Genomic DNA, 17,327 nt, shown 5'->3' on the forward strand with positions numbered 1-17,327 from the left:
CTCCAGTGCATGCCTCATTGCTTGACTCTCCTCAAATATCCTGACAAATGTCAGTTTACTCTGGATGCTTCCAGCCACGGGGGTCTCATTACTCCATAGGCAGCCCTTCCTCATTTTGGGAATGCCGTGCCTCCTCTACAAGTCCTGGTGGCCAGTGCCCCCCCCCCCCCCCCCCGCCGACCTTTTGGGGCCAGGGTGGGCTCTGGCCGGCCGTTCACGGTGCCTGCTCCAGAGCAGAGACTGAAATCTGTGAGAGAGACAAAGCCTTGCGATGGCCCGTGGGCAAGCCTGAACAGTCACACATCAGATTTTTTTTTCTCCAATTTTTTTTTTTATGGCAAAATACACATAACATAAAATTTACCACTCTAACCACTTCTAAGTCCGCAGCTCAGCAGCATTAGACTCATTCCCTTGTTGTGTGACTGTCACACCCCCATCTCCTGGACTCCTTCCATCTGGTAAAGCTGAGACTCTGTCCCCACGAAACACTGACTCCATTCCCTCCCCCAGTGCCCTGGCGCCCACCCTCTACCCTCAGTGTCTGGATCTGACAGCTCCAGGGACCTCGTAGAAGTGAAACCATAGAGTATTTGTCCTTCCGTGAGCGGCTGGTTTCCCTGAGCACGGGGTCCGCAAGGTTCACCCATGCTGTCGCGTGCTGCAGGGTTTCCTTCTTTTTAAGGCTGAGTCCTATTCCGTCGTATGCGTGGACCACGTTTGCTGGCCTGTTTATCTGTTAGTGGGCGCTTGGGTTGCCTCCCCGTCTTGGCTACTGTGAATATTGCCGCGTGAACACGGGCGTGCACGTAGCTCCTCGAGCGCCTGCTTTCTGTTCTCTGCGTCTACACCCAGAAGAGGAATTGCTGGGTCGTATGGTAATTCTAGTTTTAATTTTTGGAGGAAAGAGAATACTGTTTTCCACAGCAGCCCCTCTCGTTCCCATGCCCACCCACGGTGCACACGGGTCCAGTCTCCCCACAGCTTCTCCAACACTCCCTTTCTGTTTTTCTTTTTTAAAGTTTTTATTTATTTGACAGAGAGAGAGCATGAGCATGGGGAGGGGAGAGGCAGAGGGAGAGGGAGAAGCAGGCCCCCCACTGAGCAGAGAGCCCGATGTGGGGCTTGATCCCAGGACCCTGGGATCATGACCTGAGCTGAGCGCAGACGCTTAACCCACTGAGCCCCCCAGGCACCCCCACTTTCTGGTTTTTTGATAGTAGCTGTCCCAATGGACGTGAGGTAGTAAACAATGTGGAATTTTGTCCTGGAGAAGGGCTTCTCAGCCTCTGGTTTGTCTTCTCAATTTTCTATAACTGAGATTTTTGAACAGAAGTTTTTAATTTTAATGAAGTCCAAAATACCAATTGTTTTCTTTTTGACAGATGCTTTTAGTGTCCTGCACAATCTCTGCCGATGAAAGTCTGAAAGATTTTCACTTATATCTTCTTCTAGAAGGTTTACAGTTTTAAATTGACATTTGGGTCTCCAAGGCACTCTGGCACTCCGGAACTCTGGGATGCATCAGCCAGGGAATATTTGTGGTCACGCACAGTGTGCAGGTCAACTGCTTGGCAAGATGAACCAGATAATGAGGCATTTTATGGATATTTTTGCCACTTAAATTACTCGAATGCATGGTTTGGTGATGTGACTGCCGTGGAATTAGTCAGCCATATAGGGATCAAAGAAAAGCAATTGGAATTAATAAGAACCTACGGAGAGATTTTAGCAGTGCGCTCTTCTTTTGTTTCTAGATGTTGGGGCGTGTAGTTTCTTTCTATATCCATTTTCTAGAAATGCTGAATATATAGAAATGATTTGTGAAGTAATCACTATTATCCGTATTTCGTATCACTCTGTGTCTAGTGATGAGCAGGTCTTCTGAACCAGGAGCAGAACCTCAGGGGGGCCTTGTACGGCCCAGCGCCTCCTGGTCTTCAGGAGCTCGAACCTCTCCAGGCGCAGGGGTGATGTGATTTGCTGCAGAGTCTGAACATGGAGCAGCGTGCTGGGTTTGCGGGGAGCTCGGCCTTTGCATGTTTCATATTCAACTTTTGTGCTCATTTAATGGGAAGAGTGTGACATCCTCCCTCAGTAAAGTGTCAGGACTGAGTCAGAAGCTTCACAGCACCGGTCAGTCAAAGCCTGGCCTGACCCCCTTCCGAGGGCAAACAGACAGCACACACTTTCTTACCTCAATCAGGAAATGCGTAACCGCCCACAGCTAATGCTTAGCAAGCATGACCTTGTGCAGGACGCATCACAGGGGTTTACACACGGCTCCCCTTTTCCTGGGCCTGTTGATTCTACACGTGGATACATCCTCACGGTATAGGATTCAAGCAGTAGGCATCTGGGTCCCCTTCACAGCTTTACCCACATCTACTCTGCTTCCCAGGCCCGAGCCTCCAATCATTTTCTACTCCTGTGTACCCTCCCACGCCCTGCAACTTTTTTTGAAAAATCTTAAAGCTATAGAATGAAAATTTCGTATTTTTCACTGAGATCCATCAATTATTAATGTTTTGCCACATTTTCTCTCTTTATATATTCGTACATATGCATTCTGTCTGAGGCGTACTTTTTTTTTTTTTTTTTTTTTTTTTAAGGTTTTACTTATTTGCGAGAGAGAGAATGAGAGACAGAAAGCATGAGAGGGAGGAGGGTCAGAGGGAGAAGCAGACTCCCTGCCGAGCAGGGAGCCCGATGTGGGACTCGATCCCGGGACTTCAGGATCATGACCTGAGCTGAAGGCAGTCGCTTAACCAACTGAGCCACCCAGGCGCCCCTGAGGCGTACTTTAAATGACTGAGCACGTGTGTGTGTTTGCTGGACGCTGGGTGTGTGGTAAGTGTCATTTAAAATAAGCACTTTACAAATGTCACAACATTTCCCCTCCAACATGTAGCACCTGAAAACAAGGCAGTACTCTACATTTCTCTAGAAATGTAACCGGCACATAACCAGGAATGTCCTAAGGAATAAGGGAGAAATTCATATTAAAGATACTGGGTTCTTCTTTTTAATCCTTTAAAAAAAGACACATAAAAAACTCCAACAGAATCTAAATATAAACTACAACCCCCTGTTGTCCCAACCCCAGCCGTCCTCATATACTTTCTGTGCACACTAGGGTCATAGTGTACATTCTGTTCTGGCTCAACAGTGTGTGTTGGAGCTCTTGTGGTTACATACAGATCTGTCCCATTAACGTTTTATTTTTAAAATGGTTTTGGAAAAGTTTCAATAGGTGATACATTCACTAGTTTAACAGTCTAACTAGAGAAACGTTCAGGAACAAGTCTCATTTTCATCCTTGGTCCTGCCTTCCCCATGCACCTCCCCCCGCCCAGTGTTTGGGGTTTGATCTCAGAGCTCCCTAAGCCAACTGGAGCTATGCTTCTTCTTTCCCTTTTCACACAAAAGGTAGGGCACACACACTGGCCACACTCAGGCTTTTTCCACTTAGCAATAAATATGTCTTGGTGTTAAGATAACGTGATTTCTAAGAATATATGTGTAGGTGGGTCTGAATAACCCTGCAGTACGTGGACTGACTGTTTCAGGTGTTTGACCAAGAATTAAGCTGTTATTTCTTTTTCTTTTTTAAAGATTTTATTTATTTAGGGGAGAGAGAGAGAGAGAGAGAGAGAGAGAGAGAGAGAGAATGAATGGGGGAGGGGCAGAGGGAGAAGCAGGCTTCCAACCAAACAGGGAGCCCGATGCGGGGCTTGATCCCAGGACCTCGGGATCATGACCTGAGCCGAAGGCAGACGCTCAATTGACTGAGCCACCCAGGCGCCCTTAAGCAGCTATTTCTGATATAAACTGTGGACAGTGTGTTTTGAGGGCAGGAAATCTAAACTGTAAACTGCTTATATATGTCGGCTTCTTCGCAGGTGATGAAGTCTTGGGTGGCCTTTGAGATTTTTGATTGACATGTGTTTCCTAGAGGCTTTGGAGGTGGTGTTTTTGTTAAAGGAACATACATTAAATATGTATGTGAAATAGCGCATTCTCATAGAATACCTTGTGTTTTCGTGATTCCTTTTATCTGGGGATCTCAAAGAACTATTCCAACATCCATGGAGGTATGGTAGCTGTCACTCTTTGTATTTTACAGGCAGGGAAACTGAGGCTCACGGCATGGTAAAAGTCACGGCATCATCAACATTGACGTTTTATAGGGCGTTCAGGGGACGCCGGGCACAAGGGTAAATTCAGGTATCACGCCAGGGTGGCCACTACTTAAAAGCAGCTGGTTTTCCTTCTCAGGCCGCTGGGTTAGTCCTCTGTTCTTTCCCCATTTCCCGAAAGAACCCAACTGCCCCAGAGACGGCAGTGTGAGAGCTTCAAGATTTAATGAGTTCCTCACTATTCCTGTTTCCTTTCAGAAGATTAGGGAGCTTCTCTACTGCTCAAATCTCACGCATGTGCACCGTGTCTCGCGACCCCTCGTGTTCCCTAAGATCGTCCATCTCCGATCGCCACGCTGGCTCCTTCCCAGCGGTCCCACCTGTCTCGACCTTTTCTTCTTCCTGTGTTTTGAAGGAACAGCTGTAAATCCCTCTTTTTCAAAGTGAGTTCCCTGCGTTCAAGCTTTGTCCTGAACCTCCAGACCTCCTCCAAGAAGGAACTCCTTTACCGATTGCTTTTCTCTCCTGTTCTGTTGTGCCCACTGGCTTTGACTGGAAATGTGCTGGAGGGCCTTTGGGGGCAACGGCAGAAACAACAAAACACAACCGGAGAAACCCCAAGCCTTCCCTTGACCTTCCTTCTCCAGCCACTGACTTTCTTCCTCGGTCTGTTCCAGGACAAATGCCCCCAACCCTGCCTGGGTCCCCACGAAGCACCCCTCTGCCATCCGGGGCAAGGACCAGACTCCTGCAGGTACCCATCAAAGGCCACCCACACTTTCATCCTGAATGTTCTGATCTCTCCTTTGTTTCGAACTTGGTATTAACCCATCCTTTTTTCCGCACCATTTCCTGGGCTCCCCTGCTGCCTGCTACCCCTCCTGAGCTTCTCCTTCTCCTCCCAGGTGAGGGGCCTCTCAGACCTCGATTTTGTTGCTGGAATTGTCTGCCTTCCCGTGGTTCTCGGTCACGCCGCTTCCAAGAATGAAGGGGTAGACCAGGCAAGAGCGGTGGGCAGCAAAGCAATGTTTACTGAGCGATAGGTACAAAGCTCCCAGAGAGGGAGGGGGCCCGAGTGGGTTGCCCTCGGAGTTTCTAAGTTTAGGGGTTTTCATGCACTCTTCTGCGGAACATTCTTTTGTTTTTTTTTTTTTAAAGATTTTATTCATTTATTTGACAGAGAGACACAGCGAGAGAGGGACCACAAGCAGGGGGAGTGGGAGAGGGAGAGGCAGGCTTCCTGCTGAGCAGGGAGCCCGATGCGGGGCTCGATCCCAGGACCCTGGGATCATGACCTGAGCCGAAGGCAGACGCCCAACGACTGAGCCACCCAGGTGCCCCTCTGCGGAACATTCTTAAGCAACCAGGGTGTGCTCAGTTGTGCCAATCACGGCTTTGATCACACATCTGTCTACCTATCAGATTCATGTCTACATGCTGATGGTCTTTTTTTGCTGACATCTGGGGACTTGTGTCTTAACTGCCCCTTGCCCGTGCTAGGCGATGTAGTTTTTGAATATTTTTTGGTGAGGTCTGATGGGGTCCGGAGTGATGACCTAGAAAGAATTCTTGCGACGCCTTGGTGCAAAATGGTTTTATTAAAGCACAGTGACAGGACCCGTGGGCAGAAGGAGCTGCTGCCCTGGGAATTTTTTTTTTTTTTTCAAAGATTTTATTTATTTATTGGAGAGAGAGAGAATGAGAGAGACAGCACATGAGACGGGGGAGGGTCAGAGGGAGAAGCAGACTCCCTGCCGAGCAGGGAGCCCGATGTGGGACTCGATCCAGGGACTCCAGGATCATGACCTGAGCCGAAGGCAGTCGCTTAACCAACTGAGCCACCCAGGCGCCCGGGAATTTTTTTTTTTTTAGTTTTTTTTTTTTTCCCCTATGTTATGATAGTCACCATACAATACATCATTCGTTTTTGATGTAGTGATCCACAGTTCATTGTTTTCATGTAACACCCAGTGCTCCATGCAGTACGTGCCCTCCTTAATACCCATCCCCGGGCTAACCCATCCCCCTACCCCCCTCCCCTCTAAAACCCTCAGTTTGTTTCTCAGAGTCCATAGTCTCTCATGGTTCGTCTCCCCCTCCGATTCCCCCCGTTCATTTTTCCCTTCCTTCTCCTAACGTCCTCCATGCTATTCCTTATGTTCCACATATAAGTGAAACCGCATGATAATGAGTAGCAATTGATTCTATACTTTGGGGTTGGGGGAAGTAAAGATAAGGAAAGTTCCAAAAGGATTTTCATATGCTAGAGAAGACTCACAGGATACTGGAGACCTGGCTATTGTCAAACTAAGGTTGCTTTTCCCTCTGGCAGAGCGTTAACATGAAGACTGGAGCTTCCTGCAGGAACACGATACTCTGCCCACCTCAAGTATTGTCAATGGGCTGCAGGTGATAAGGACATTTAATTTTATCTGTGTTTCCTTCTGCCTTCGTTTCCCACATCAGTGGGGACACATGCCTTGTGGTTAATTGTCTTATTTAAGGATGTTTTGCAGAAATCTTTTCTGCCAAGGCTGCAGAACAGAATGCTGGTGGGGTCCTGTCTAAGTGCAGAACAGGACGTCAGTGCAGTTTTATTTTAGCTGTCCTCACTCCTTATTTTCTTGTTGGGGACCCCGGCCCTGACGACCTACCTGTCCCACTAAGTCCTCTAACAATTTCAGCTTCGATGGGTCTTTGAAGCCCCAGGTAATAACTGGTGACCTTGTCTTCCCTGTAGTTTTAGTTACACCCCCTTCACCATGGCTCCCTCCTCAGGGCCCACACCTTAGCTCTCTCTTCACTCCCCCAAGCCGGCCCCTCCCCTTGATTACCCAGTGTCTATGCCCATCTCCCGGTTAAATACCTTAGCTGTGCGGAATTGAGTTTATTTTCCCTTTCCTTGGCCCTACCACGTCTGGTCGAGCAGATCCTCATGACTGCTCCTGTGGAGTCCGGAACACTTCCAAAGTTGTCAGCGTCGTGGTTTCTTTCAGTTGTCCCAACATGATTTGCCACCGCCGCTCTCTTGGGACAAACGCTGCCCCTCGCTCATTCCTCAAGGCCCCTTTCACTTGCGAAGGGAACCCTCAGCTGCAGAGGTTATAATGTTCTGCCACAGAAGGAAGGAAAAAGTCTGGTAACAACACATCATAGCTGCATGCTCTTTCCGCAAGGCGTCCGCTGTCAGCCCCGGTCCTTGGCTGCCCACAGTCACTGGGGAATCTCGTGAACTTCTGCACCGATGCTCTTCTCCTCAGAGAAGCCTCTTCCCCACAACGCAGCTGGGTCACAGGGAGTGCGTGAGCACCTGGTTCCACGGGTCCCAAACACAACAGGTTCAGCCACTGCGCTGTCAAGATCCAAAGGTAGAGAGATGAGTGGCGGCGAAAGAGGAAGAATTTACTTCAGTGAGGCCAACGCTGGGAAGACAGCGGGCTAGTGTCTCAAAGACTCCACGAAATGCTGGAATACTTCTGGGTTTATAGAAAGAAAATGTGGGGCAAAGGAGGGTGGGTCCCTGCAGGCCCTGAAGGTCAAATGGATCACTGTTTTGGAGTCAATCACGCAGGGGTCTCGCTGGCCCAGGCAGTCCTTATGCTCCAGGGGGGAGTTTCGGTTCCCACCAGAGGATGCTTTGTCCTCAGGGCCTTCCGCCTAAGCCAAGGGACCAGCTGGAAAGAAGAACCCACTGGAAAGTTTGAGGTCAGAATGGAGGCAGCCGAAGTCCACTTTCACCTACACACACACACACACACAGGAATATAATTTTATAAAGATGGTTTCACATTATACCCACTATCTTAATGTATCTTGGGTGTGTTTGTTGTCAAGAAATAGAACAGCACTGGGGCGCCTGGGTGGCTCAGTCGTTAAGCATCTGCCTTTGGCTCAGGGTCCTGGGATTGAGCCCTGCTTCGGGCTCCCTGCTCGGCGGGAAGCCTGCTTCTCCCTCTGCCTCTGCCCCTGTTCCTGTACTCTCTCGCTCACTCTCTCTCAAATACATCAATAAAAAAATCTTTAAAAAAAAGAAAGAAATAGAGCAGCATTATTATCTTTATGGCTGGCCTGGTATTTTCTGGGAAGGAGCAGCTGGTTGTCTGCAAAGCTGTGATCAATAACCTTGTAGGTACCCTTTGTTCTCTTTCTTTCCTGCATTTATTGTCTTTGGGAAATTTCTACAAATGTTGTTCTTGAATCAAACATAAATTTCACAGTTTGATAAAAATTGCCAAGCTGTCATTCAGGCCCTTCAGCTGGGGTTCTCCGACTGGGATGGGCGTGGCCGGGTGAGTGTGCTCAGGGTGTGTGTGATGTCTGCCGATTCCTTCCTGTCAGGTGTATGTTTTTCTGGGGAGAAGTTTGTACCTTTTATCAGCTTCTCAAAGAGGCCGTGACACAGAAGAACTATCATTTACTGAGCATTACTCTGGGCCAGGCTGAGATGACCTCACCGCAAGCTTATTATCCCCATTTTACAGATGAGGCAACCAAGTCACAGAGTCTCCCTACTCTTCTGCCCACCCTGCAAACCACAGGTGTGTCTACGCTTGGCTTCCCTTTCCCACCAGATAAGGAGTAAAGTCCTTGCCGTCCACACAGGCAATTATTTTCCATCCTCGGGGTTTGAAGCCTTTGTACCCAGCAGGCCGCCTTCCTGCTCGGCACTGTCTCCTCATCCCGCTCTAAATGCGCTTCAGCCCAGTTTAAATCCTTGCTGTTCCATTTTGAGGTGATCCTACTCTGGAATTTCCAGTAGCATCACCATCTGGGCTAACAATCTTGGAATAAATCCTCAATCTTATTTTGAAAGATTCTTCCTGTTTTTTACTTAAAAGAGTTTTTTTTCTTTTAAGAGTCACTTAAATATTGCCATGTCATTTAATGTTCAAATAATGCCATGTCATATAATGTTTATTTCCGTACACCCAGAGCAGCACGTGGATCCCATCAGGGCAGGAGCCTTGTTTTGTCCTAGTTGGTTTTTCTTTTTTTTCCTGGTTTTTTGATAATACAGTTCACTGCACTGACAGATGTTTTAATAATTTTTTTTTTTTTTTTTGGAGGGAGGATGAACAAGTTATTTGTAGCTAGCCTGCCACTTACTATTTAAAATTCATGCTTCAAAAAAAAACATTAAATAAAATTCATGTTTCTGTCCTGTCTGCGTTTCAAGATTAGCTCACACTTGCTGTAGGGACTTATTTAAACATGAATTGTCACATGATAAGGGACCTGAAACGCCATCAGCCGGCTGGTATACACCGTTACACGGGACAGCGCCAAACCGTGCATGTACCTGAATTAAGTTCCAGTCTCTGCTTGGGTTTTATCATGAGGTGTCCATACCAATAGCAAATATTGTGTTATTCCTTCCTTTTGACCATTTTTATAACCTACTAAAAGAAAGAATAGGAAACTGACTCAGATAAAGACATTTTTTTGTTTTCTTTTGCTAACTGGTCACTTACTAAAAACTATGGTGTAAGTGATACAATGAATATTTAAGAAACACAAGAAAAGAATATACACAATATAAAACAATCTTTTGTTTTTAAGTAGTACCAGGGAGCAAGAATTCCTCTTCTCTTCAAGGTCCTTCTACCTGGATCAGGATCAAATTAACATGAGATAGATTAGCAGGAAAAAAATCAAATTTAACAGCTTACACATGGGGCATCCACAGAGACAGGGAAATTCCAGAGACAGTCAGACAAAATGAGGTATGTATGTCATCCCGAATTAAGAAAAAGGTAAGGGTCTGGGACTTTGAAGGAAGGAATGTAATTCACAGGGCAATAAGAAAAAGCAAATGTTTGCTAATTAGCTGTTTGTCCTGCCATTCGATGGGTCCCTCAGATAAAATTTATCTCTGGTAATGACCAGTGTTCTTGGAAAGACTCCCAATTTAGATTCTTCTATGTAATTAAGGGAGGGGCAAAAAGTTCTGTTGAGCCCACAGGGTCTCTGTTGCCTTCAGCTCAAAATAACCTTCATGCCAGAGTGGCCCATGTTGGGGCAGCCTGCCCTTAGCCCCCAGGGTAGGAAAACCTAGAGCCAGGGCTACCTAAGCCTTCCAGATGCCTATAGTGAAGGTTATTAGTCAGACGTTATCAATAAAAAACGTTGAAAGTATCTTTTACTAAAGGATCTCAAGGGCTTACATCAGTTGGGGGGGTTGGGAGAAGAGTTGTCCCTTCTTTGCTCCTAGGTTCTTTGCTCTTCTACTAAGTAAATTGACCTAAGACCGAGTAACAGGAGGAAAGCAAACAAGTTTAACAGTCTCCTGCATACATAGGAGACACCCAGGAAAACCGACGGGCTCCCTGAAACGGTCCAAGACCCCACCTCCAACACGGCCCCTGAGCGGAAGCCAGAGGATGGCAGGCAGGGGCGGGCGTGGGGGGTCGGCGCCAGGAGGGGAGCGGGAGAGGCGCGCAGGCAGGGGCAGGTCTGCGCTCCCCAGAGACGCGGTCACCTCCTCTCCCTGCTACAGGAGGGGACACGCCCGCACGCCATGTCCCCTCCGCACAGAAACGCCCGCTTACAAACGGATCGCTTCCGCTCAGACCGACACCCGGGCCTGCAGTTTCTAAACATGACCGCCGGGGCTAATCAACGTCAAAGAGGCCTGTCCCGGGCGGCGGGTTTCCCCCCAGCCAGCGTTGCAGGCGGCCGCGGCGGGCGGATACTAGGGGAGGCCGACGGCCGTGGGCCAGGCCTCCTCGACCGGCCGCCGCCGCCCGGATCGGTGGACGCCGGGTAGCACGCGCGGGGGCTCCTCCTCTCCACCCCCGCCCAAGTCCGGCCTCAACGAACCTTCGGGAAGGCGGGCGGGGCGGGGCGCATGCGCGGCGTCAGGGCCGGGCGGAAGTGCACGTCGCCGCGCCGCCGCCGCGTGACGCACTTCCTGTTTGTTGTCGGAGAAAGGAGAGAAAGGAAAGCGCGAGGAGCCGCCGCCGCCGCCGCCGCCGCCGCCGCCGCCGCCGCCGCCGCCGCCGCCGCCGCCGCCAGCGCCGCCGTGCCGGACTCGAAGGGACCCGGGCCGCCGCCCCGCCGCACCTCCTGCTCGCCGCCGGCTCCCTGTCCTCGGTGAGGGTCGCCCGCGGGCGGGGATCGGGCTTGGGCCGGTGTGGGGCCGGGGGTCGGGGACCGGGGCCTGCTACGGGGCCGGGGTTTCGGGGGTGGGCGTCTGGCTAGGGCGTCTGCCGGTGGCCAGGGGCCCGGGGTGGGGCCAGGGTGGGCGTCAGGCGGGGGACGCAGGGGTTGCGGCCGCGGGTGGACGTCGGGGGTCGGGGGGGGACTGCGGGTTCCCGGGACCGGCGGCTAGGCCTGGGGGTCAGGGGTGGGCGTCGGGCTGGGGCGCACGGGGACCCGGTGCGGGGCCGGGGGCTCCGGGAGTCGGGGGCGGCGTTCGCCCTTGGCCCGCCCCGCGCCGGCGGTTGGGCCGGGGCCCGTGCGGGGCGCGGGCGGCCGGCGCGGGCCCGGGCTCGGCAGCGGCAGGGGCCTGCGGCGGGAGAGACTGTTTTTCACCTTTTTTTAAAGCCCCACGGGGATGACTGTGGAGCCAGAAACGAGGTAGGTTTTCAGGAGGAGCAGCAGCCTTGCGGGAGGCAGCGCCCGAAGCACGGAGACCAGGGAGCGGCTCCAGGAGACGCGAAGCCGCGTCCCCGGAACTTCCAGGGAGTTTTCAAAAGTTTGTTGTTCAGCAAAATGTCTAATTTCAGCTGAAAAAGCCAGTTTGCTTCGTTTGACTGCCAGGTGTACCGTAGTTTGTATGACTGAAGTTTATATCAAGTTTTGCCCCAGTAAGGAGGGAACTGACGCCAGAGGAGTGCACTGCAGACTTGGTGGTGTCTCGGAAGGGTTTCTGAGGGGGTCGCGGTCGTTAGCACATGGGACGCCGTCCCTTTCTCACGGGAGCTCGCGGGGAAGTGGCCGTGGGGGAGGTCGCAGCGGCGCGGGCCGGCCGCTCGCTTCTCAGCGTTCTGTTTCAGGTCTGAGCGGCGTCTTAGGATACTTGGAGGTGTTAGTAAAGATTCGGGTTAAACGACCGACGACGACGACAAAAAGTGACCGACAGAGGGAAAGATAACAAAACCTTACCATTTGAACTTGTTGCTGATTGCTTTTCAGGTTTAACCATTTTTTCTAGTAATCATGCGTATCAAAAATGTTTGAGTGCCGTGTGTTTCCCTCCCGTCTCTCCCAGGCTCTAGCCCACCCTCGGGTTTTCTCTGGGAAATTTAACCTAGACTTCATGCTGCTTTGGGTGTTTGTATGGTGTGGAACAAAAAGATGAATACTTTTTATGCGTATTATCTAGTGAGCTGTGGAATAATCTAGATTATGCACATGTGAATTCGGGAAGTAAAGTGGCTTGGTGGAGTGGTTTTATAGGTGTGCGGCTAAGAAGTTGGATTTTGAGATGGGCCTAAGCAGCCTCGACTTTTTGCTGTAGAAGATGGCAAGATTGGGAGTTGAGGAGCCTTTAAAGAATTTAAGATGAGGTCAGCACCCTTTAAAAAAAAATTCTGTGTTTTAAATTTGTGACACTGGTATATTTGAGAGGTATTTCTGGCTGCAGGACAGACTTAGCTGGAGGGCTGGGTGGGGAGTATTGTTTGAGTAATATTCTGAAGACTAAATTATGGACAGGGAATGCCAGTGTACCTGCAATGAAGTGACATACAATAGCTTTTCTCTTTCAGCATACCCATTATTTTTTGTAGGTGTAAGAATTAAAAGTAGAACCATTTTTCTCTGTATTAACTCTGTTTTGGACAGTTTTAAACAAAAACAATTGTTACAAATACAGTTCCCCATCATCAGTAGTTTTTGATCCAACAGACTCAAAAACCAGGTTTGGGGTGGGATGGCATATGCATATTTTTTAGTTTTAAAGAGGGCTCTTTAAAACTCAGTGAGTTATTTATTTAAAGATTTTATTTGAGAGAGAGAGAGTGAGTGAAAGAGAAAGAGCACACGGGCAGAGGCAGAGGGAGAAGCAGACTCCCCTGCTGAGCAGGGAACCGGACCTGGAATTCAGTCCCGGGATCCTGGGATCATGACCTGAGCAAAAGGCAGTTAACCGACTGAGCCACCCAGGCACTCTGAGTGAGTTATTTTAAATTCAGTTTTTCAGGGTTGCAGTGTAATGCTGACTGTGTTACCTTGGTGATGTTTCCTGTTACCTTCCACTGGTGGGCCCGCCTATGAAAGGTCAGCTGCTGTGTTGGTTAATGGTTAAGGGTGATGACATGCCTTTTCTGATGTCTTTTGGTAAGGATCCGGTGAATGGAATTAGCTTCTTTTTGTAAGTTGATATTTTGACAGCATATATAAAAATCTTTTTTTTGTTTTTTTTCCTATCTTGGAAATGAATCTAATTTAGGGTGGGGGTGGTCTATTAGAAATCTGGTTTGTTTTTAATTTGTCCAGGACACCGCCTAGTGGTGAAATGGGCATAATTGCAGGTTGATTAGGGAATTAGGATGGGAACATTGGCAAGAATTAACAAATGCTGTCTTACCTTTGATAAATAGGATTTGTGAGAACTTCAAATTCAGGAGGTAAATGAGAAAAACAGCAAGGTTGGTGATGATAAGAACAGTGGTAGAAATAATGTAGGAATGGAAGGACAATTGATTGTAACCTCTACCCCCAACTTGGGGCTTGAACTCCAACCCCAAGATGATGAGTCACACGTTCTTACCAACTGAGTCAGCCAGGTGCCCTGGAAAGACCATTTAAAGCCTAATTGGAGAAAATGACTTAATGGGTAACTCAGCTTGGAGAACTGTGATGCTTTTATTATATATCGATTATAGGTATTTTTCAAACTTTGTGTTTTTGGAGGGGGCATACAAAATCACAGTTGACCCTTTTTGTTTTATTTTTATTTTATTTTATTTTTTTTTAAGATTTTATTTATTTGACAGAGACACAGTGAGAGAGGGAACACAAGCAGGGGGAGTAGGAGAGGGAGAAGCAGGCTTCCCATGGAGCAGGGAGCCCGATGTGGGGCTCGATCCCAGGACCCTGGGATCATGACCTGAGCCGAAGGCAGACAGACGCTTAACGACTGAGCCACCCAGGCGCCCCAGACCCTTTTTGTTTTAATATCCTACCTAAGAAAGAAGTAAGTTAAAAAAAATACCTATTATTTTTCTTACTATTTCTTTAAATACCTCATTTTTAGGGACGCCTGGGTGGCTCAGATGGTTGAGCACCTGCCTTCGGCTCAGGTCATGATCCCAGGGTCCTGGGATTGAGCCCCACATGGGGCTCTGTGCTCAGCGGGGAGCCTGCTTCTCCCTCTGCCTGCCTTTCTGCCTACTTGTGATCTCTCTCTCTGTCGAATAAATAAATCTTTTAAAAGAAAATACCTCATTTTTAGGTGGGGAAAATTAATTTCTGGAAAAAAAAATTATAAAGGTAGGGGGCTCCTAGCTGGCTCCATCAGTGGTCAGTGGTGCGTATGACTCTTGGTCTCAGGGTTGTAAGTTGGAGCTCCATGTTGGGTCTAGAGATTACTTAAAAATCTTGCAAAAAATTATAAAGGTAGTTAAAAGGTAAGTAAAAAGGTAGCTAAAAAAAGTGGAGAGGCGTCTATTTTATTTATACCTTTAATATCTTATTTGAAAAGCTATTCCTTATTTGGGCATAGCTTGATTTTTCTCTGAAAACTTTTACTCTCCGAACACTTGTAAAGAGTTTTGGCCATCCTAAGTAAAAAACAGTAGCCACTTTGAAAGGCTGTGAGGCAGTAGAACTGCATGGGTTTGTGGGTGTTTGGTTTTTTTTTTTTTTTTTTTTGCTTGTATTTGCTTATCAAAATACTCCAGTTTTTTAGGATTCTTAAGTTCAGTTGCAAGGATCAGTTGTATTTGGAAGGGTGATTTTTTTCAGGTAGCATGTGATTTTTACCCTTTAAAATTCTCATTCTCCCTTTCACCAACAGAGGATTACAGGACCTTCCTGTGTGTACCTCTAGGTTAGGCCTGGAATCATCACTTCTGTGCTCCCTTTGTGCCTAAGGCATCGTCCCAGACCCACAGTGCTGAGAAAACCTTGTTTGGATTGGATCCTTCCTGGTTTGTCTTTGTCCTCATTACTCTTCTGTGATTAATAATGGAATCCAGACTTTAGGAAAGTTAGGGGCAAAAATACCCAATTTGAGTTCATAAGTACCAGGACTGGGTACTTGCCACGTGTTCTGTTTTATTTTAATGAAAGGAGGTTAGTCGTGACTGTAAGTGTCTAATAGTTGATAATTACCGGTTTTGGCAATCATTGGTCTCAGATCTTGAGTTCAGTGGAAGTAGCTTCCTTGTTTGTTTCAGGAATACTTGAGGGTATATTGGGTAACAAGATAGATATATAAGTAGATGGTTTGTGATAAGGAATGATAGTTCACTTCGGTGTGGGTGCGCCCCCTCCCCCCCCCCCAGTATTATGGGAATTCTTAGGTAATGAAATGACCCATAGGGAACTTCTCTAGATTTTTTTCTTTTCTTTTTTTTCCTTTTCTTTTTTCTTTCTTTTTCTTTCTCTCTCTCTCTCCAGCTCCCCCCTCCCTCCCTCTCTCTCTCTCTCCTTTTCTTTCCCTCCCTCCCTCTTTAAAATTTTATTTATTTGACAGAGCAGGCACAAGCAGGGGGAGCGGCAGAGGGAGAGGGAGAAGCAGACTCCCGCCTGAGCAGAGAGCCCGATGCGGGGCTCCATCCCAGGACCCTGAAGGCAGACGCTTATCCGACTGAGCCACCCATATGCCCCCGGATTTATTTATTTATTGTTAAACGTCTTGTGGGCTTTCATTTCCATTAAGCAAACAGTATTCCACTAAATTAGCTTGATGCCACACAAGAATTAAACATTTAAAAAAATGGTTTCTGGGGGCACCTGGGTGGCTCAGTCGGTAGAATGTGCGACTCTTGATCTCGGGTTGGTTATAAGTTCAAACCCCATGTTGGGTGTAGAGATTACTTAAAAATAAAACCTTAAAAATGGTTTCTTTACAGTTATCCCTTTTCTGAGTTAATAGAAGTAATGAGTATTTTGATTTGTTGGGTTTTTAGGCTAAAGATAGGGAGTGTGTTCAGTGGATAATATGACCTTTTGCTCAAATTGTTAAAATAATGTATAATGAGTGGCAGTCTGTGGGTGGATAAGAAAAGGCATTGTGCAAGAAGGAGGGTTTTCTCCCATTTTCAGCACTGAGTCTCAGATTGGAAAGGAACAAAAGAAGTTTTTGTTTTTTTTGCAAGCAGAGCAAGGTTTGTTAGATGTTAGGTGGAGAGGTACTTAAGAAAAGTCTTGTGGAAAGAGGGCCACTTCTGTCAGTAGCATCTTATTTGGCGGGTGGCCAACACCTTGGGATGTGGAGGTGTCCAAGTCGTATGCCGCGCTTGAGCACCTTGACTCGGGGATGGTCTTCAGAGGTCTAAGAGGATGATGTATTTATGGCAGTCACATTGGGAACATGTATTCTTGAGGTTTTCCTCTCCTTTACAAAGTAGTAAGAGCACGGTTTCGTTACTGAAGGGGGCCAACTAAGCTGTGCAGAAAACGGCTTTTTAGAGCTAACTCATCCTGGAGCACCTTACATAGCTCATCAAATAACACTGATGTATTTATAGTCAAAGCTGATAGTAGAGAAGTTTCACGGACGAGAGTACACAGAAGCCAAGCAGTGCCTCCTCAGTCACATGAGGTCCTCTAGGTAAAGGGAATATTAAGAGAGGGTTCTGGTCCCATGTTTTCTCTGAGACCAGCCTTCATGCTTCATCTTTGCCTTATCCCGCAGAGATCATTTCTGTCTACAGCTTGTTGGTGGGGTGGGGGTGGGCTGGGGAGGTGGTATTTGGAGGGGATAGTAAATTTGTACTGGCTTAGTGGTTTCCTTGGATATTTTGTTACATTTAACTTATATCTTTGTTTTGGAGCAGGAGTGTTCTTTTTGTAGCTAGAGCTTTTCTTTTTCTGCGGATTGTTGCCTGCAGTTGATAAGGAGTATTTGATTCAAGGGGCTGTATTCTTAGAAGTTGTCCATGTAGGGAGCCTGGGTGGCTCAGTTGGTTAAGCGACTGCCTTCGGCTCAAGTCATGATCCTGGACTCCCGGGATCGAGTCCCACATCGGGCTCCCTGCTCAGCAGGGAGTCTGCTTCTCCCTCTGACCCTCCCCC

At 48.0% G+C, this 17,327-nt stretch overlaps 1 protein-coding gene and 1 long non-coding RNA gene across 3 annotated transcripts in view; one reads left to right on the forward strand and one right to left on the reverse strand.

Moving 5' to 3' along the window:
* Positions 1–5,718: 5,718 nt before the first annotated feature.
* On the reverse strand, positions 5,719–10,943 carry LOC118519559 (uncharacterized). 2 transcript variants are annotated; one of them, XR_013442965.1, is made up of 4 exons: positions 10,618–10,943; positions 9,705–9,744; positions 9,439–9,538; positions 5,719–7,877 (listed from the first exon to the last, which is right to left on the reverse strand). It is a non-coding gene; the product is annotated as an uncharacterized LOC118519559 (long non-coding RNA). The 2 variants fall into 2 exon arrangements; XR_013442964.1 differs by having other exon boundaries at positions 9,705–10,943.
* A 124-nt stretch (positions 10,944–11,067) lies between these two features.
* DNAJB6 (DnaJ heat shock protein family (Hsp40) member B6) overlaps positions 11,068–17,327 on the forward strand; it is a 68,787-nt gene continuing 62,527 nt past the window's right edge. The window contains exons 1-2 of the mRNA XM_078059816.1: positions 11,068–11,091; positions 11,128–11,231. The gene's annotated coding sequence lies outside the window, so the exon portion shown is untranslated. The remainder of the gene's footprint in view (positions 11,092–11,127; positions 11,232–17,327) is intronic.

Source organism: Halichoerus grypus, chromosome 12 (assembly GCF_964656455.1).
Source record: "Halichoerus grypus chromosome 12, mHalGry1.hap1.1, whole genome shotgun sequence".
In the NCBI taxonomy this organism is placed as follows: Eukaryota; Metazoa; Chordata; class Mammalia; order Carnivora; family Phocidae; genus Halichoerus; species Halichoerus grypus.